The sequence below is a fragment of the Agelaius phoeniceus genome, chromosome 2 (assembly GCF_051311805.1).
Source record: "Agelaius phoeniceus isolate bAgePho1 chromosome 2, bAgePho1.hap1, whole genome shotgun sequence".
Lineage (NCBI taxonomy): Eukaryota > Metazoa > Chordata > Aves > Passeriformes > Icteridae > Agelaius > Agelaius phoeniceus.
In genome coordinates, this window is record NC_135266.1 from 89,824,515 (window position 1) to 89,844,981 (window position 20,467).

Consider the following 20,467-nt stretch of genomic DNA (forward strand, 5'->3'; position numbering starts at 1 on the left):
GTGATTCCTGGGATCTGAGACTGTGGAACACCCAGGATGGCCATTTTCAGTGGTGCTTCTCCAGAAACCTGCTGGACTTGGGGAAAAATCTACAGGGAGCACTGAAGAAAAACAGTTTGTTGGAGTATGGAGAGTGTCATTACTTGATCACATGCTTTGAGTGCTCCTAGGATTCTGCAGAGTTGCAGAGCACAGCATCCCATAAGCTCTGGGGCAATGAATCCTAGGGTGCCCTTCTTCATTCACCAGCTCTACAGGTGTCTCCTCCTGTCCCACTGAGATCTATCGTGCTCTTTGTGTCTGCAGCTTCCAGCACATGGAAATTCAAAGTGTGGGAAGACCAACTTGTAAGGGTGTGTGAAATACAACAGCATCTGCTCAATGAAGTTTATTTAACAAAGACCTTTCTGATTCAAAAGGAATCATAATGCTGTGATATCCCAGCAAAGTTTGAGCTGGAGCAGCCAACAAGCAGGGCATGGATATAGACAGGGATTTCAGGCCGGCAGGAGACTCGTGCTGGGATTCAAGGCACCCACGACTGCCAGAACACCAATGAGAACAGTGTCTGGTGTGTGTGGGCTGGCTGCAAGCACCAAGCTGCACTAGCCAGGGACTAGGAGACACCAAAGTGTGTTCTGCTCAGAGAGCCCAGAGCCAGGTGTGAGACTGGACAGGCTGGGGGCTCTCAGTCCCGTTGGGAGCACGTGTGCAGGTGCTGGTGGCTGTGGAGAGTGAGGGTGTGCAGGTCTTCACTAGAGGGCTTCCATGTGGGTGGGCTGCAGAGCAGGAAGGAGAGGGGGCTGTCTGTCTTCCATTCCATTCAGTGGGAGTGCTGGTGGTGCCAGCTGTGGGTGGCTGAGGGCAGCCCCTGGTGTGTGCCAGCCGGTGCCGTGTCCGTGTCCGTGTCCTTTCCGTGCCCAGGTACCTGTCCCTGGGTCACACAGCAGAGCCCAGCACGGGCTGCCCCTGCAGCCTGGCCAGTGGCACTGGGAAAAGCAGCCCTGGACAGAGAGCCTGCAGCCTGGGCTCCAGCAGCTGAGCAGGAGGAGCTCCTGGGGCTGAACTCTGCTCATCCTGAGCTATCCCTACACATGGCACTCAAAAAGTGACTTGGCCAGACAGAAACCCTGGAACTGGGGGTTTGCCATGAAAAAAATGAACACACCTTAACTTAACTTTAGTGTTCTTTCCTTTTATTTTCAATCTTGATCAGCTGTTTGTACAAACTGCCATGGGCTTTCTCAGAAGAGCATCTTGTGTGTTGAAATCCTACAGATCCACAGATGCTCTCTCAGTTCTCTTTTTCTTGCACTTGTGCTTGGATGTGATTGTACTTCTACTCCCTGGCAAGCAGGAGAGCCACATCTTGAAAAATTTCCCTTCCAAAAAACCAAATTCACCACGAAAGCCCCAAACATTAAACTGAGGGCAGACAAATTGCAGGGACACATTAATTGCTGAGTGCAAGGACAATGCAAAGGAGCTCATTAGACCCACTGAGGCAATGTCAGTGCTCAGAAATCCCCATCAGGACAGCCTTGGTCTGACAAGGCTGAATGGGATGGACAAGGGACATGGATCATCTTTATTTACAACAGGATTCCTCAGGAGCAATATGGCTCAGGAAATACTGGGATTTGCCTGTGTTGGTCCTGTGATGAGTTTGAATGATCCAGGGAGCCAGGAAGATTGTAGGTTTGGTGGGTAATTGAATTCCAAAGTGACCTTTGATTGCCTTTGGGTCCAGTCAGCTGCTTGACACAGGGACAGCTGTGAGGTGAATTATGCTTGCTGTTGGCTCTAAAAAACCGGTCAGCTCTAAAAAACCTCAGAGTATGCAGACTATCCAACTTCTCTGGGTGGTGTGATTTAAAATTGTCTGACATCATCATGAAAATTTTTCTTAGCCATGGAAGAGACAAGGCTAAGGATTCTAAAAGGGCTCAGCAAAAGGACATCTGGAAAGGGTCTTACCTGGAAACAGGGAAGCTCTGACTGAAAATAAGGAAAGTAGCCATAGCCCTAAGAGTTTTTTAGCATTGGAAGAAAGGTCAGTGACCCTGGGGAATCTCCACCATAGGAATTGTTAGAAATCACTTGAAGATGGCCACGAGTAACCTGGTCATGTTTGGAAGTTGCTCTGCTGTGAACACGGCCTTGGACTTCCACAATCTATCTTTCTGTCAGTATTCTAAGGATGGTTTAAAAGCCTTTGTCACTTTCTGCCTAATTGCATCCATTTTTCAATTTCAATGAAAGAGTGTCATCATCAAGTCAGGTGTACAACAACCTCAAGTTTACTTGATGGACATCTATGAACTCTATTTCCCCAACCTCAGACTTCCCTCCCCATTCCTCCACAGGCTCTCACCTGCTCTTTTGTCAAATGTAATTCCCTCTATTGAAGGCTCAAAGTCCTTCTCCACCTTTACTTCATCCTCTTATCACTGAAAAATGTTCAAGAATCCTTTTTTAGATTTTTGGATGTGACACTTCCTCATTTGTTCAGATTCTATCTTTGATTAAATACACCCCAAAACAAACCTCAGCAAGAGCAAATGCAAATTTCCTCTACCATTCCCATCCGTATCCCTCCTTGAACCATTTCTTTGCTGTTTTGTAGCCTTGTACTCATCTCTGGTGCACAGGTAGCTGTCCCCATGACGGGCCAAGGAGAGTGCATGGACTCCTTGAAGCATTTAAGCTGGAAGGATCTTTGAGGGATCTCTACTTCAAGCTGCTGCTTATGGCAGGATAGAGAATGTGGAGATATTGTCCCATGCTGGTTATGATGCCAGGGGAGGGAAGTTGAAGTGATATTTGCAGTATGGATTAGTGGGCGTGGTGGCATTTTGGCAAAGGTTGGGCTTGATAATCTTGGAGGCCTTTTCCAAAAGTAATGATTCCATGATACTAAGGACAAAAGGGATTTTTTGGTTTTTTTTTCAAAAACTGGTGCTCCAATATCATCTCGGTGACCCGGATATCCCGATCGGGTATCTCCTATAAAAAGTCCTTGTGCATTCTAAGCACTTCCCAGGAAGGCAAGATTACAAATTGCCACAAGCAGGAAACTTCCACAGCCCCTGTGTCACAATGTACTTTGGTGTGTCTGAATTACTGTGGCTGATCTGGCTTTTGGAGAGTTTTGGTCACTTTTCATGCTGTCACCTGGGGTGTTGCACAAGACTTCTGAGCCAGCTATAAATGCAGACAGGTGAGACGCTCTGCACACACCGCAGCCCTGCCCTGGAGGAATTGCCCTGAGCTCTCCCCAGCCCTGCAGCTGACAGCAAGGTAAGAGGCACCCTTGGCACAGGAGAGCTGGAAGGGTTTCTTGGGCAGCTGCTGTGAAATGCAGGCCAAGGGCAGGAGGCTTTAGTGCTGGGCTGAGAGCTGCAGCACAGGCGTGAGGGTCTGCTGTGTGTGTGTGCAGAGACTGAAGGCATCTCTCAGGGCATGAGGAGATGGATGGCTGCTGCAGGAGAGACACACCTCACCAAGGGAGAGAGTGGCTGGAGGGGCCAGAGATACACAGTTGTGGGGGGTGAATAGGAGGGTATTTACAGCTTAATTTTGGGAATACACCTAAACCAACACATACAACTAATTTGAACTCAGTAGTTGTGGGCACATGTCTTGTTTTATGTTTTCCCTCAAAACTGAAATTTTTGTCATGCTCTCACTCCTTTCCAGATGCTGCCATGTTTATATTCTGCTAAAAACTTTCTACTTTTCCTTTTCTGCACCACACTTCCCATAATTTTCTGTCTGGAATATAAAGTCTTCTTACAAGCTCTGCTTGTTTTCTGTCTTCCTTTTGTGCAGGCTGCCATCCAGCTCCTATAGCAAGAAATCTGCATCCCAGAAGTCCTGCAGAGATGGGCAAAATCATCATTTATGAGCATGCCAACTTCCAGGGTTTGTCCAGAGAATTCACCACTGACACTCCCAACCTAACAGCTCTGGATTGGAATGATATTGTCTCCTCAGTGAAAGTAATTGGCCAGCCTTGGGTGGCTTATGAGCATACAGACTACAGAGGTCGATTTCTGGTGTTTGAGGAGGGAGAATATAGCTTTGTGGGTAATGAAATGAATGACAAGATCAGCTCTCTGCAGGTGATCACTGAAAATCTGCACAATCCCCAGATCACTCTCTACGAACACATTGATTATCAAGGGAAGAGCAGAATAATAAGAGAAGCAACCAACCTGGCTGCGGGACATGACAATGACATCGTGTCTTCCCACAAAGTCCAGAGAGGTGTCTGGCTGCTGTGTGAGCACGGTGATGGAAGTGGATTTCAATACCTTGCCCGAGAGCACGAGCACCTTCCAAACTACAAGGCAATCGATTTCAACGACAAGCTTTCCTTCCTGCGCCCCCTGCGCCCTGGCTGTGGCTGTTAGAATGCAAGTCCGGCAGCGCTGAGAAAAGATGCAGCCCCGGCAAGAAATTTGACACCCGGATCTCCGCCTCTGCTTGTGCTGCCTTTTCCCCCAGTGTCACAGACCACCGAATGTCAGCGCTCCCTGCTGAGCTGCACTGCAGAGCTGCACTTCTCTATCCTGCCTTGCACGCTTCTCCCTCCCCACGAATGCAAGAATCATCAGGCTTGATGCTATGAAAGAGTGTCCAAGCTAGAGGAGGCATGCCACATGTGTGAAACCTGTTGTACCCTCAGCTGGCATTGCAGAGTCCTGGCCTATGGAATGTAGAAGCATTGCGTGTTGTGTCTGTGGCTGAGTCAAACAGAAAGTGCCAGTGCAGCACCAGCATCACATCCTTTGTAATTTGCATTGCAATGCCCTTGTGCTACCGTGGCCTCTGCCACTGTCTGTAATCCTATTTGTTTTGCTGCCATTAAAGAATCCTTTGCAATCAGCAGTGGGTCTGTTTTGTGCATCTTTGGAATAGATAAATATTGCACTTTCATGCTGAGATGTCTCTGTGTATCCAGAGAATGGTCCCCACAGTCACTTCCAAACCGTTTTTCCTGGATGTCTCCTGCAGAATTTTGTTTCCTTCTGGTTTAACTGCTCATTAACAGTGGGGTCAGGCTTGACTCAAAATGTCTTGGTGAGCATGTAGACATTGCTGATCCTGGCCAAACTCTCACCTGCACATTGTACCTGGCTATCACTTGCTTGGTTGTATCTCAAGGCAGTGATTGTAGCGATGATGCAGTCTTCCACTGCCCTAAATCACATCCTAAACAGAATGGTTTCAGTAATTTCAATTCTTTAATCCTAATGGTAAAACCTGCCTTGTTTTTTAAACCCGTAACAGCCTGATAAGGAAGGAGGAATGACCAGGGATATCAGGACCTGGTCAGTTGTGTGCAAGTTCAGCTGGAAGTGCAGAGTCTCAGCCCTCCTGCAGCAGTGCCTGATGGCAGCTGTACCCTGAGCTGGGCACTGTGGCAGCTGTCCCAGGGCAGCTCTGCCCTGCAGGGTTCCTCTCCCTCTGTGCTTGCCTGCTGTGGGCCCTGATTTCCTCCTGCCCTGGTCACAGGCAGGAGCTGCACTTGGCCTCTTTGAACCTCATGAGGTGCACACGGTGCCAGGGCTGGAGCTTGCCAAGGTCCCTTTTGATGGTCCCTGAGGACAGTTCTGTCTGTCTGTCTGTGTGTCTGTGTGTCTGTGTGTCTGTGGCTGCCGTGCCCAGCTGAAGCTGTGCTCCCTGTGCTGAGACTCAGTGCCCCTCTCAGCTCCCTGTGCCCCCCTGCAGCCTCTCTCCTCCTGTTCTCACCCACTGACACAGCCCTGGCCACTTTCCCAACGCTTCCTGTTCCCTCAGCCCCCTGCTGGAAATATTTGCACAGCAGTGCAGTACCAAACCTTGCTGTCCCACACTGCTGCCTCTGGCCTGGCTTCATGACCAGCATGGGACAATATCTGCCCATTCTCCATCCTGCCATCAGCAGCAGCTTGAAGGAGAAAACCCCTGGAGCTTCCTGCCAGCCTAAACTGTTCCAGGAGTGCATACACCCTGCTTGGAATGTGACAGGCACAGCTACCCCTGCCCCAGGGAGGAGTGCAATCCTACAGAACAGCAAAGGAAAGGTTCAAGGAGGAATATGGATGGGAATGTGTCAGAAGTTCTGCATTTACTATTGCATAGTTTTTTTCTTTCTAATCAGAGACAGTATCCAAACAACTGTAGAAGTGTAGGGTACCAAAAATCTAGCAAAAGGTTCTTGTAAGTTTTTCAGTAATAGGAGGATGAAGTAAAGGTTTAAAAGACTTTGACCCTTCAATAGAGGGAATTACATTTGACAAAAGAGAAGGTGAGAGCCTGTGGAGGAATGGGGAGGGAAGTCTGAGGTTGGAGAAATAGAGTTCATAAATGTCCAACAAGTAATCCCCAAGGTATTGTACACATGACTTGATGATGACATTTTTTTCAAGGAAATTGAACTAATGCAATTAGCCAGAAAGTGACAAAGGTTTTTAAATCATCCTTAGAATTAATGACAGAAAGATTTATTCTGGAAAGGACCTCCCTAGACCAAGGCCTTTTTCACAGCAAAGATACCACCAAAGGAAAACAGGTTACTCGTGGCAATCTTCAAGTGATTTCTGAACAACCACAGGGATGGACATTCCTCAGGGTCTCTGGCCTCATCAAGCAGCAGACTGGACCTGAGGGCACCCTAAGGTCACTTTCAACCTGAATTGTCTTGTGACCCACAATCCTCCTGCCTTGCAGCATCCCTCAATCTCACAATTTACTGATCAGGACTGGCAAATCTGAGTATTAGCTGAGCTATATTGCTCCTGAGGAATCTTGCTCTAAAGAAAGGGTCTAAATCAGCTGATTATCTCACATTACAGATGTGCAGGCTCACAGCAGATTTATTGGCTAGTCTGTTCTGGAAATACCTCTCTCTTTCCCTCCCTCTTTCTCCACAGCTTCTCAGGAAAAACACACAAGCACCTCGCTCCCACAGCACACTTACATCCTGCTCACAATATCTTCTGGATTTCAGAGTCATTTCGAGTAAGAATCATGTCTAGGAACACCTCACAGGTGCTACCCACATTTTCATCCCTGGTCCATGCCTTCTTTCAGAATTCCTGAAAAATTGTCTATCAGGGAAAGAAAATCTTTCTGCAAAAGAAACTCAGAGAATTGTGAAAGGATCAGAGAAAAGAGCAGCTGCAGCCTCTCACAGCAAACTTCTCTGCTTTCCCCAAACAGAAAAGTTACCATATTTCTGTGTGCAGACAGCAGATTTATTACTCATTAACTGCAGAGAATAATTGTTTGAAGGACTTGAGATCCAACAGGTCTGCCTCTTTTCTTGACTTTCTTTCTCCTGCCTAAGCAAACTTTCACTGTAGGTTTGCCAGTGAGGAGAGCAGTTTGCTACCAAGCCAAGGAGAGCACAAAAAGATTGCAAACTGATTCTTTCAGGAGGTGCATTTGCAGGAGTGATCAGGTGTTTCACTGATGTTATCTCACATGCCTCTCTCAACACTGAGGTTGCTCAGCCATCGTTGCTTTCCTGATGATTTCAGCCAGATGCCCTCTCACACTGACAGAGTTGGCTCACTTGACTCACACATCTCAACTCTTTGGAGCATAGTCAGAGGAAGAGAAAAGCATCCTGGTCACCAACCTCCAACTTCCCTGTAGTCTGTCAGCAAAGGATTTTTCCTGTTTTGTTCTTTTCAATCCCACAAACTCCTTTTTTAGGCTCATTTTGAAGAGGAGCTGTTCTACTCAATCCTTCTGTACAGGTTTTACCCTACCTCAGGCATGACAGTATTGAGCATATCCAGCCCCTGAGAGATTAATTCCAGTCCTGTCAGAATGGCTTCTCTCTCTCTCTCTCTCTCTCTCTCTCCTTTCTGTTGGTGGATAAGAAGTTGAAGGGCACTTGCATCCTGCACAGCATGAGAGCTGGAGGAGCAGGGTAAGGGAAGAGTTAATTCCATTTCCTCTGAACAGAGCGCTCACCTGGAATACTGCATCTGTTTCAGATGCCCTATTAAAAGGTCAATGTGAACAAAATGGTGGAGGCCCATAGAGGCCACTGGATGGCACAGGAGCATCCCATGAACCAGGAGAGTCTGAGGGACCTGGTCCTGTTCAGCCTGCAGAAGACAAGGCTCCCTGTTATCAGAGGGGCCCAGCAAAGGACAGCTGGAAAGAATCTTAGATGGCAGCAGGGAAACTCAGACATAAAATAAGGAATAAACAATTCATGCCAAGGATTGTTCAGCACTGGCAGAAAGGCCAGAGACCCTGGGGAATCTCCACCTTTGCAGTTTCTCAAAAATCACTTGAAGATGGCCCTGAGTAATCTGTTTTCCTTTGGTGGTGTCTCTGCTTTGAAAAAGGCCTTGGTCTAGGGAAGTCCATTCCAGAATAAATCTTTCTGTCAGTAATTCCAAGGAAGATTTAAAAACCCTTGTCACTTTATGCCTGACTTCATTCTTTGTTCAATTTCCTTGAAAAAATGTCATCATCAAGTCATGTGTACAATAACTTGGGGATTACTTGTTGTATATTTATAAATTCCATTTCCCTGACATCAGACTTCCCTCCCAATTCAGCAGCAGCTCTTACCTGCTCTCTTGTCAAATGTAATCCCTTCCAATGAAGGCTCAAAGACCTTCTCCATCTTTATTTCATCTTCTGATTACTGAAAAACTTACAAGTATCTGTTGCTATAAAAAAAAAAAATCCGACACAAAAACCAACCAAAAAAAACCCCTTTGCAATAGCAGATGAAAAAGTTCCTGAAACCACCAGATCCATATCCCTCCTTGAACCTTTCCTTTGCTGTTCTGTAGGATTGCACTCCTCCCTGGGGCAGGGGTAGCTGTGCCTGTCACATTCCAAGCAGGGTGTATGCACTCCTGGAACAGTTTAGGCTGGCAGGAAGCTCCAGGGGTTTTCTCCTTCAAGCTGCTGCTGATGGCAGGATGGAGAATGGGCAGATATTGTCCCATGCTGGTCATGAAGCCAGGCCAGAGGCAGCAGTGTGGGACAGCAAGGTTTGGTACTGCACTGCTGTGCAAATATTTCCAGCAGGGGGCTGAGGGAACAGGAAGCGTTGGGAAAGTGGCCAGGGCTGTGTCAGTGGGTGAGAACAGGAGGAGAGAGGCTGCAGGGGGGCACAGGGAGCTGAGAGGGGCACTGAGTCTCAGCACAGGGAGCACAGCTTCAGCTGGGCATGGCAGCCACAGACACACAGACACACAGACAGACAGACAGAACTGTCCTCAGGGACCATCAAAAGGGACCTTGGCAAGCTCCAGCCCTGGCACCGTGTGCACCTCATGAGGTTCAAAGAGGCCAAGTGCAGCTCCTGCCTGTGACCAGGGCAGGAGGAAATCAGGGCCCACAGCAGGCAAGCACAGAGGGAGAGGAACCCTGCAGGGCAGAGCTGCCCTGGGACAGCTGCCACAGTGCCCAGCTCAGGGTACAGCTGCCATCAGGCACTGCTGCAGGAGGGCTGAGACTCTGCACTTCCAGCTGAACTTGCACACAACTGACCAGGTCCTGATATCCCTGGTCATTCCTCCTTCCTTATCAGGCTGTTACGGGTTTAAAAAACAAGGCAGGTTTTACCATTAGGATTAAAGAATTGAAATTACTGAAACCATTCTGTTTAGGATGTGATTTAGGGCAGTGGAAGACTGCATCATCGCTACAATCACTGCCTTGAGATACAACCAAGCAAGTGATAGCCAGGTACAATGTGCAGGTGAGAGTTTGGCCAGGATCAGCAATGATCTACATGCTCACCAAGACATTTTGAGTCAAGCCTGACCCCACTGTTAATGAGCAGTTAAACCAGAAGGAAACAAAATTCTGCAGGAGACATCCAGGAAAAACGGTTTGGAAGTGACTGTGGGGACCATTCTCTGGATACACAGAGACATCTCAGCATGAAAGTGCAATATTTATCTATTCCAAAGATGCACAAAACAGACCCACTGCTGATTGCAAAGGATTCTTTAATGGCAGCAAAACAAATAGGATTACAGACAGTGGCAGAGGCCACGGTAGCACAAGGGCATTGCAATGCAAATTACAAAGGATGTGATGCTGGTGCTGCACTGGCACTTTCTGTTTGACTCAGCCACAGACACAACACGCAATGCTTCTACATTCCATAGGCCAGGACTCTGCAATGCCAGCTGAGGGTACAACAGGTTTCACACATGTGGCATGCCTCCTCTAGCTTGGACACTCTTTCATAGCATCAAGCCTGATGATTCTTGCATTCGTGGGGAGGGAGAAGCGTGCAAGGCAGGATAGAGAAGTGCAGCTCTGCAGTGCAGCTCAGCAGGGAGCGCTGACATTCGGTGGTCTGTGACACTGGGGGAAAAGGCAGCACAAGCAGAGGCGGAGATCCGGGTGTCAAATTTCTTGCCGGGGCTGCATCTTTTCTCAGCGCTGCCGGACTTGCATTCTAACAGCCACAGCCAGGGCGCAGGGGGCGCAGGAAGGAAAGCTTGTCGTTGAAATCGATTGCCTTGTAGTTTGGAAGGTGCTCGTGCTCTCGGGCAAGGTATTGAAATCCACTTCCATCACCGTGCTCACACAGCAGCCAGACACCTCTCTGGACTTTGTGGGAAGACACGATGTCATTGTCATGTCCCGCAGCCAGGTTGGTTGCTTCTCTTATTATTCTGCTCTTCCCTTGATAATCAATGTGTTCGTAGAGAGTGATCTGGGGATTGTGCAGATTTTCAGTGATCACCTGCAGAGAGCTGATCTTGTCATTCATTTCATTACCCACAAAGCTATATTCTCCCTCCTCAAACACCAGAAATCGACCTCTGTAGTCTGTATGCTCATAAGCCACCCAAGGCTGGCCAATTACTTTCACTGAGGAGACAATATCATTCCAATCCAGAGCTGTTAGGTTGGGAGTGTCAGTGGTGAATTCTCTGGACAAACCCTGGAAGTTGGCATGCTCATAAATGATGATTTTGCCCATCTCTGCAGGACTTCTGGGATGCAGATTTCTTGCTATAGGAGCTGGATGGCAGCCTGCACAAAAGGAAGACAGAAAACAAGCAGAGCTTGTAAGAAGACTTTATATTCCAGACAGAAAATTATGGGAAGTGTGGTGCAGAAAAGGAAAAGTAGAAAGTTTTTAGCAGAATATAAACATGGCAGCATCTGGAAAGGAGTGAGAGCATGACAAAAATTTCAGTTTTGAGGGAAAACATAAAACAAGACATGTGCCCACAACTACTGAGTTCAAATTAGTTGTATGTGTTGGTTTAGGTGTATTCCCAAAATTAAGCTGTAAATACCCTCCTATTCACCCCCCACAACTGTGTATCTCTGGCCCCTCCAGCCACTCTCTCCCTTGGTGAGGTGTGTCTCTCCTGCAGCAGCCATCCATCTCCTCATGCCCTGAGAGATGCCTTCAGTCTCTGCACACACACACAGCAGACCCTCACGCCTGTGCTGCAGCTCTCAGCCCAGCACTAAAGCCTCCTGCCCTTGGCCTGCATTTCACAGCAGCTGCCCAAGAAACCCTTCCAGCTCTCCTGTGCCAAGGGTGCCTCTTACCTTGCTGTCAGCTGGGGAGAGCTCAGGGCAATTCCTCCAGGGCAGGGCTGCGGTGTGTGCAGAGCGTCTCACCTGTCTGCATTTATACTTGCACAGAATTGAATTGAGAATCACCCAATTCCAATTAACTAGGAGTGGTTGATATCATGCTCAGGAATCAAAAATCATTCATATTCTATCTTGGTTTTGATGCCCTACAACCAGACATCTCATTGCTCTGGTTCAAAAGTTCCTTGAAGTGTGAGTGACCTGATAACCTTAGAACATGGCTTCATGTCTGTCCCCGTTCCGCATCCGTCTGAACCACAGTAACTGGAACACATTAATTGGAGCAACCCCAGCTCCTCTGGCCACTCCACATCAGATCCTTCAAGAGCCTGTGCTCCAGATCCTTCAACAGCTCATTTCCCTTCTCTGGACTCACTCCAGCCCCTCCATGTCTTCCTTGCAGTGAGGGGCCCAGAACTGGGCAGAGCACTCGAGGTGTGGCCCCACCAGTGCTGAGCACAGGGGCACAATCCCTGCCCTGCTCCTGCTGGCCACAGCATTGCTGATGCAGGCCAGGTGCCACTGGCCTTCCTGGCCACCTGGGCACAGCTGGCTCATGTTCAGCTGCTGGCAACCATGTGTGGGGCTTTTGTGACTGCAGGGCAGGACTCGGCCCTTGGCCTTGCTGAGCTTCATTCCATCGGCCTCAGCCCACTGATCCCTCTGCAGAGCCTTCTTAGCCTCCAGCACACAACACTCACCCAAGGTGGTGTTGCCTACAAACTGACTAAGGGGGGAGATCCAAGGATGAGGTACCCACATCTTCTCTAGAGAACCTCTTCCAGTGACTCACCACCCTCACAGTGAAGAATTCCTTTGAAAGGTCTAGCCTAAACCTATGCTCTTTCAGCTTGAAAGGCCATAGTAAAAAGACTCTCTCTCTCTGCTTTTCTTATAAGCCTCTTTATATTTTGAAATGCTCCAATAAGGTCTCCCAGAAGCCTTGTCTTCTCTTGGCTGAAGCAAGTATCTCTGCAAGTATCTCTGCCCTTCTTTGTAGGAGGTTCTCCAGCCCTCTGACCATTTCCATGGCCCACCACTAGATCTGCTGTAACAGGTCTGTGTCTCTCTTGTTCAGGAAACCCCAGGGTTGCATGCAGTGCTCCAGCTAGAGTCTCACCACAGCAGATTAGAAGGGAAGGATCATCTCCCTCATCCTGCAAGCTACACTTTCTGCAGCCCAGGATGCATTTGGCTTTCTAGGTGGCAAGTGTCAGGTCACGTCCAGTCTTTCATCCACCGGCGTTCTCAGTTCCTTCCCCACAGGGCTGCCCTCAGCCCATTCCTCCCTCAGCCTACGCTGCCCCTGGTGATTGCTCTGACATCCAGCTGCAGGGCCTTGCACTCAGCCTTGCTGAAATTTATGGGATTCACATCGGGCCATTTCTCAGGCTTCTCAAGGTCCTTCTTAACAATCCCTTCCTTCCAGCATGGCCACACACCACTCAGCTTGGGCTCATCTGCAAACTCAGGGAGGCTGCACCTGACCCCATGTCTGTGATATCAAGGAAGGCATTTGATAGCACTGGTGGCAGGACAGACCCTTGGGGGTCACCATTTGTTCATGGTTTCCATTGATCCTGATAAGGTTTATCATGAGCTCACCGTGTGAATGACAGCACAGGCATTTAGGTGCCAGCAGCACAGCACTTCTGCTCCAAGAGATGGTACTTCCTCAAGGGAGAAGAGACCTAGAAAGATTTCTTCTCTTTTATCAGAGTATTCACCTACTCTCTTAACTTGCTTAGTTAGGGTGATTCAGCAAGGAGATGTGTTACCAATTAAGTAACTCAAACTGCTTCCTGCTTCGCATTTTCTGGATTTGTAGGCACATGAAAGACAGGGAAGTGATTATGATTTGCACAGCTTCAGCAAAGGAAAGCCCAGTGCAAATAACCTACTGTCTTTTTACAATGGAGCGACAACTTCAGTGGAAAAGGGAAGGGCTACAGAGGTTATCTACCCGGATTTCTGCAAGGCCTCTGACATGGTCCCTAAAACTTCCTTCTTTCTAAATTGGAAGCACAGAGATTTGATGGGGAGACTGTTCAATGGACTGGGCTTTGGGGCCAGGTAAATGCAAAACCAAGTTAGCTCCAGGGAAGGGAATTCCTTATAGGAACAACCAGCTGCACACATTTCAGTGTGTCACATTTATTTTCCTTATGACCTCTACAGATCCCTGAAGGAAAGTGTCTCATTACTGCTTTTGTCAGCAGTGCTCTTTGCATTTTTTGAGATTTGATTTACAGGGATGGAGAATCTCATTTGAGCTTTGCTGTAGGATTGCTCCGATTAACACAGAGTCAATAAGGCACTGCCAGGAAAACACAGCAGCATAGGGGGGAGGAATAGTCTGACAAGGAAACCAAGAAAAAATTAAAGGAACCATCAGGAACTGAATTGAAAGTGGGGCAGCTCTGTTATTGGGTAAAGGAAAGATGTGTTTGAAGATGCATTTGGGGAATAAAATAAGTTGCTTCAGCCCTGCTTCCCACAATGGCTTTTCAGTGTTGGATACATTGAAAGATGCTGTAAATTCATGCTGTGGGAATTCCAGTAGCAGATGAAATGAGTAGGGAGGAAAGCCACAGTAAAAACTTGCTAGCTTGCAAACAGCAAGTTTGAGAATTCTGTACTTGGAAAAGAGCTAGAGTTCCCCCAAGTGAATGATAAATCTTCTAGCCAAAAACCCATAGGTTATGGCATGTGCAGCAGGACATCCTGTCTGCTGGTGTCCTGCACTCCTGTGATGGAGGTTGCCTGGGCAATGGAGCTGCCCTGCAGGTGCAGAGTCACAGTGGCTCCTTCACAAAGCTGACCCAAAGGAGCTGCACCAGAGCCCTGAAACACAGAAACAAACACAGCATCATTAGGAAATAACAGAAGTGGTTAATGTGTAACATCACCTTTTACTGGCCATACAAGATATGACCTTAAGCCCACGCTTTATATTCTGTGTTTACCCAAACACACCTGAACCTGTTCTGAGGATATTTCTGATCAAGCCAAGAAAAGTTGAGTCTGTGTATATATCACCTCTCTGTCACAGCAATAGTGTCTAAGCTTTCTTGTTTAGACATCTATTTTTGGAATACCACAAGCCTTCCTTATGCTGCATTCTCTTCAAATGTCCATTTGCACTGTAGATTAATAATCCCCTATGTGAAGGTTTTTTGCTGACTGTTGATTTTGCAAGCAGTTGTTGTTTTACTCTTTTTAATACCATGTGTAATTTAGCAGGGTTTGGGACTTCCAGGTACAGTTTATTCCTGGATTGGCAGGCAGACGTGACAATGCTTTAGTCTTTACTGTGCAAAAGTATTGCACAGTGTGCTTTTATAAGGGTAAACCTCATGTGAGAAGTACAGTAGGGAATGCCATGGTTGCTGATGTCTCCTCCTGAGAGGCCTCCTAAAATCTGCCATGAGGGTGAGGGGTGAGGATGACCAGAGAACATGATTCCAAGGGTACTGCTAACTGAGCAGCATAGAACTTGCCAGCTGGTCTGCACTGCACTGCACTCCAAGGGCAACTAGACCACCTCCTCACAGCCCCCAAAGTGAAGAAAATCCCCTCTCTGGTGGCCAGGAGAGACAGAGCCAGACAGGAATGTCCACTGATTAAAATCAGAGTAACAGCATGTTAGGGAGGCAATGTAATATTTTCTTTGCCCAAAAGAAACAGAGGGAAAACTCAGAGAAATCTGGCTCAGAGACCTCCTGGCTGTAAGGAACTTCGCAGTTACCTATGCCAAGAAAATAAGATAATACCTTCTTTCCTCTCTAAGAAATGGTGGTTTTCCAAAAGGAAATATCTTTAAGTGTATTTCCTAGGAAATATAACTAGAGTCATCCAAAATAATCCCTCTCCTATTAACAGTGCCTATGTAACATCATTATCATGCTGAGATTCTGAAAGGGATTTCTCAGACATGACCAAGGAACTTCAATAAGACTTCCAAAACAATTTCTTCCACAAACTCTTTTGGGCAGAAGGTGACATTTGCCAGTTGACTTGCCATTATAAAACAGGTGTTCTAGAGTAGGAAGAATGACAGATGCTCTTGGAATTGAATTGGGAAATCCCACTTTGGTGAACAGAGCAAGGAAACCTGAAACTGGCTGCAAAGCGGTAAGAAGTGCCCTAAAACACATGGATTCTAGGCCATCCCCATTGCACCTGCCCACCTGAGCCCAGTAGAGGAGCACAAGTGGCTGACATGTCAGCACAGCCTGCAGTGCTTATTTCAAAGTGGGACAAAGCCCAGCAGTTGATAGCACAGCATGTTCAGGGCTTCATGTGCAGATTGTGCAGATTTTCAGCAATCAGCTGCACAGAGCTGATCCTATCCTTCATCTTTCACCAACAATGCTGTGCTCTCCCTCCTCAAGCACCAGAGTAACTGGCCTGTAGAGTTTGGGTGCTCATAAGCCCATGGAAATGGAAATAGCTTTACTCTTTGTGTTCCAGCCACAAGCTTATACTTGTCCCAGTTGCCTGCCTGTGTTGACTGACACAGCAGGGCTTCTGCAAGAACACTGGGCAGAAAAATGAGGCCAAGTGGAGTGTGATGCCCACTCCCCCCCAGTAAACAAGAAGGAAGAGCTGGTGGCAATGGATGTGGAGAAGGCTGAGGTACTCAGTGTGTTCCTTGCCTCGTCTTCACTGGAAGTCAGGTTTCCCACGTCTCTGGAGTCGCTGAAGCTGCTGGTGGCGACTGGGGGAGAGAAGTCCCTCCCACTGTAGGTGAAGAGCAGGTCTGAGACCTCTTGATGAGGCTGAATAGACACAAGTTCATGGGACTGGATGACACGCATCCCAGGGTCCTGAGGGAACTGACTGGTGCTGTTGTCAATCCATCCTCCATCATATTTGAAAAGTCATGGCCTTTAGGTGAAATCCTTGGTGAATGGAAGAAGGGAAATATCACTCTCCCCTTTTAAAAAGGGGAGAAAGGAAGATCTGGGGAACTACAGACCTGTGAGCCTTGCCATTATGCCTGTGAAGATCATGCATCAGATCCCCATGGAAGAAATTCCAGGGCACATGCAAGACAAGAAGGTGATCCAAAACAGCCAGCATGGCTTTACTAAGGGCAGATTATGCCTGACCAATCTGGTGGCCATCTGTGGTGGAGGGATTGCAGCCATCAACAAGGGGAAGCCAACCAATGTCACTCACATACCTCGACTTCCTTAAGAACTCTGGCATGGTCCCACATGGCATCCTTATCTCCAAACTGAGATACACAGGTTTGAAGGGTAGACTATTCGGGAAATATCCACACAGCCAGAGCATTGTGGTCAGTGGCTCTGTGTCCAGAAGCAGAGCTGGTGTCCATCAGGGCTCTGTTTGGGGACCAGTGCTTTTTAAGATCTTTATCAATGACACCCTCAGCAAGTTTGCAGATGACACAAAGCTGAAGGGTGCAGCTGACACAATAAAAGGATGGGACCTCTTCCAGAGGGACCTGGACAAATTTGAGAAGTGATTCCATACTCACCTCATGAAGTTCAACAAACCCAAGTGCAAGGTGCTGCACCTGGGTCAGGGCAATCCCAGACATGGGAGCACAGACTGGGAGATGGTCATGGGCTGGGGGCACCTCTCCTATGAAGACAAGTTGAGAAATCTGGGGTTGTTCATCCCAGAGAAAAGAAAGCTCCAGGGAGACCTCATTGCAGCCTTCCAGCTCTTGAAGGGGGCTTTATAAGAAAGAGCAGCTTTTTAAGTGGGCAAGTAGTAATAAGATGAGAATGGAATGGTTTTGAATTACAAGAGCAGAGAATTAGATTAGATGTTATGAATAAGTTCTTTACTATCAAGATGATGAGGCACTGAAACAAGCTGTTTAGAGAGGTTGTGGATTTCCTGTTCCTGGAAGTATTCAAGGTCAGGCTGGATGGGACTTTGAGCAACCTGGTGTAGTGGAAGGTGTCATTGCCCATGGCAGGAGGGTTGGAATGATCTTTAAGGCACCTCCCAACCTCAGAGTTCATAGGATTCTGGGATTTTATGATCAATGCCTTAAGATACACAGGGTAGTTAAATACAGGGTACAGGTGAAAGTTGGCTTAGCAATAATTTAATCACAGCAATAATTAAAATGCTTACCAAGCTCTCTAGTCTGGTCGCAATGTTTCTGGAAAGTGAAACTGTAAGGAGATAAAGTTCTGCAGGACAGATCCATGAAAAATATTTGTAAATGACTATACAAAACATTCTCTGGATACACAGAGACATCTCTCCATGAAAGTGAAATGTTTATGTACACTAAACACTGCATAAAATAACCCACTGCTGATTGCAAAAGATTCTTTATTGGCACCAACACAAAATGGATTACAGATATTGGCAGAGGCCATTTGTGGGGCAGGAGACCTCCCTTTCGGTGGTCCTGTGACACTGGGGGAAAAGGCAGCACAAGCAGAGGCAGAGAACAAGGGACTGTTTCTGGGACTGCATCTCTCCTCAGCACTGCCGGATTTGCATTCTAACAGCCACAGCCAGGGCGCAGGGGGCGCAGGAAGGAAAGCTTGTCGTTGAACTTGATTGCCTTGTAGTTTGGAAGGTGCTCATGTTCTCGGGCAATGTATTGAAATCCACTTCCATCACCATGCTCACACAGCAGCCAGACACCTTTCTGAACTTTGTGTGAAGATGTGGTGTTATCGTCATGTCCCCTGGTCAGATTGGTTGCTTCTCTTATTATTCTGCTCTTCCCTTGATAATCAGCATGCTCATAGAGAGTGATCTGGGGGTTGTGCAGATTTTCAGTGATCACCTGCAGAGAGCTGATCCTGTCATTCATCTTTTTGCCAACAAAGTCATGATCTCCCTCCTCAAGTACCAGTAACTGTCCCTTGTAGTCTGCATGCTGATAAGCCACCCAAGGATGGCCGATTACTTTCACTGAGGAGATACAATCATTCCAATCTGCATCTTTTAGGTTGGCAATGTTGGTGTGGAATTCTTTGGACATACCCTGGAAGTTGGCATGCTCATAAACAATGATTTTTCCCATCTCTGCAGGGCTTCTGGGGTTTGGATTTTCTGCTGTTGGATGGCAGCCTACAGAAAATGAAAACAGAAAACAAGCAATGCTTGTAAGAGGCCTTTACACACCAGACATGAAATGCTGGAAACCAGAGGGGACAAAAGGTAAAAAGGAAATGCAAAACAATTTTAGCAGAAGATAAAAATAGCAGCAGCTGTGAAAGAGTGAGGACATGACACAGAAATTTCAATTTGGAAGAAAAAAGTAAAATGAGATTTGTACACCACAACAGTCCAGTTTCATTTAATATGTATACATGCAAGGCACACCTGAGCATTTTGTTTAACATCTTATTGGTGTACCCGAAATATAACAAAACAAAATATACAAGTCATGATAAATCTTTCTGTTGATAATTGATGCTGCAGTTGAGAAATATTTTAGAAACTGGCACTCATTGTTTAGAGTAGGTTTCCTGGGCCACATAGAAAGCAATATAAAAGTAGTGAGACATGCAATTAATTTCTAAAATGTAGTGAATTTTTTACACAAAATCGGAGGAGAAAACCTATCCTTTAAGGGCAGAAATGAACTTTAAATTCACTGAAACACCTTATTTCTCTTTTTATATGGAATTTTACTGAAATCAAGAGATTCATTCTCAGACATACACTGAGAAGCAACCAAGTTGTAAGCATCAGCTCTTTAAATCAGACTAAATTTCAGGTTTTAAATGTCTTTTTCTGACACTACTACCAATACACATATCTAATTCCCCACAGTCCTCTGAGTTCAGTTAAAAAGCCACAGTGTTTATTAGTAACAGCTGCAGGGACAGTAATGAGCAGTCAGTTATGGTAACAGCTCTCTCTCTAAATCCTGTAACAGTTACTGAAGCAAAGATTTACATTTCTGGGCAAATAAATGGGACTAAAAAAGCCATTCCTCTAGCTGATTCTGAGAAGGGATGGGAAAAGACAGATATCCCCAGTAAGATTGAAAGCCATAGTAATTTGGTCACATACAGTAGCATGTAAGACATGTGCATCATAATTTAAAAATATGAATCGCTTAAAGCTCACTTTTTTAGAAAAAAACTTCATGTGATTAAAACCATGTATTTGTTCGCAGTTATAAAAGCATATATGGAAGCTGAGAGGACGTGAGCTCGCACTCACTGACTGATTAGTGCCTAGTGATTAGGCACTACTAAAATTACTTTCTACCTGTAGAAAAAGTATGAATAATGACCCATTTAATTTTGCTGATACAACATAAAGATCCCATGACCAAGATAAATTTGTAGAATATTTTTACTTTCACCTCTGAGAATTGTGTGTCACTGGCCCCTCCAGCCTCTCCCTTGGTGAGGTGTGTCTCTCCTGCAGCAGCCATCCATCTCCTCATGCCCTGAGAGATGCCTTCAGTCTCTGCACACACACACAGAGCAGACCCTCACGCCTGTGCTGCAGCTCTCAGCCCAGCACTAAAGCCTCCTGCCCTTGGCCTGCATTTCACAGCAGCTGCCCAAGAAACCCTTCCAGCTCTCCTGTGCCAAGGGTGCCTCTTACCTTGCTGTCAGCTGCAGGGCTGGGGAGAGCTCAGGGCAATTCCTCCAGGGCAGGGCTGCGGTGTGTGCAGAGCGTCACACCTGTCTACATTTATAGCTGGCTCAGAAGTCTTGTGCAACACCTCAGCCAACAGAACTGAGAAATGGTCAATAAATGAACAAAAATCATTAACTATTTTATTTAAATTTTGATCTTTCTACAACCAGTCGTGTTATTGGTTTGGGTCAAAAGTCTCTTGAAGCATAAGCCCCTGATAAAACCTTAGAACTTTGGTTCTTGTTTATCCTTCTCCTCC

The 20,467-nt window shown here is 46.8% G+C and overlaps 3 pseudogenes; 1 reads left to right on the plus strand and 2 right to left on the minus strand.

Moving 5' to 3' along the window:
* The first annotated feature begins 3,884 nt into the window (after positions 1–3,884).
* LOC143693479 (epidermal differentiation-specific protein pseudogene) lies at positions 3,885–4,886 on the plus strand (annotated as a pseudogene).
* A 5,081-nt stretch (positions 4,887–9,967) lies between these two features.
* On the minus strand, positions 9,968–10,969 carry LOC129117661 (epidermal differentiation-specific protein pseudogene; annotated as a pseudogene).
* A 7,128-nt stretch (positions 10,970–18,097) lies between these two features.
* On the minus strand, positions 18,098–18,628 carry LOC129134736 (epidermal differentiation-specific protein pseudogene; annotated as a pseudogene).
* Between the last annotated feature and the right edge of the window lie 1,839 nt (positions 18,629–20,467).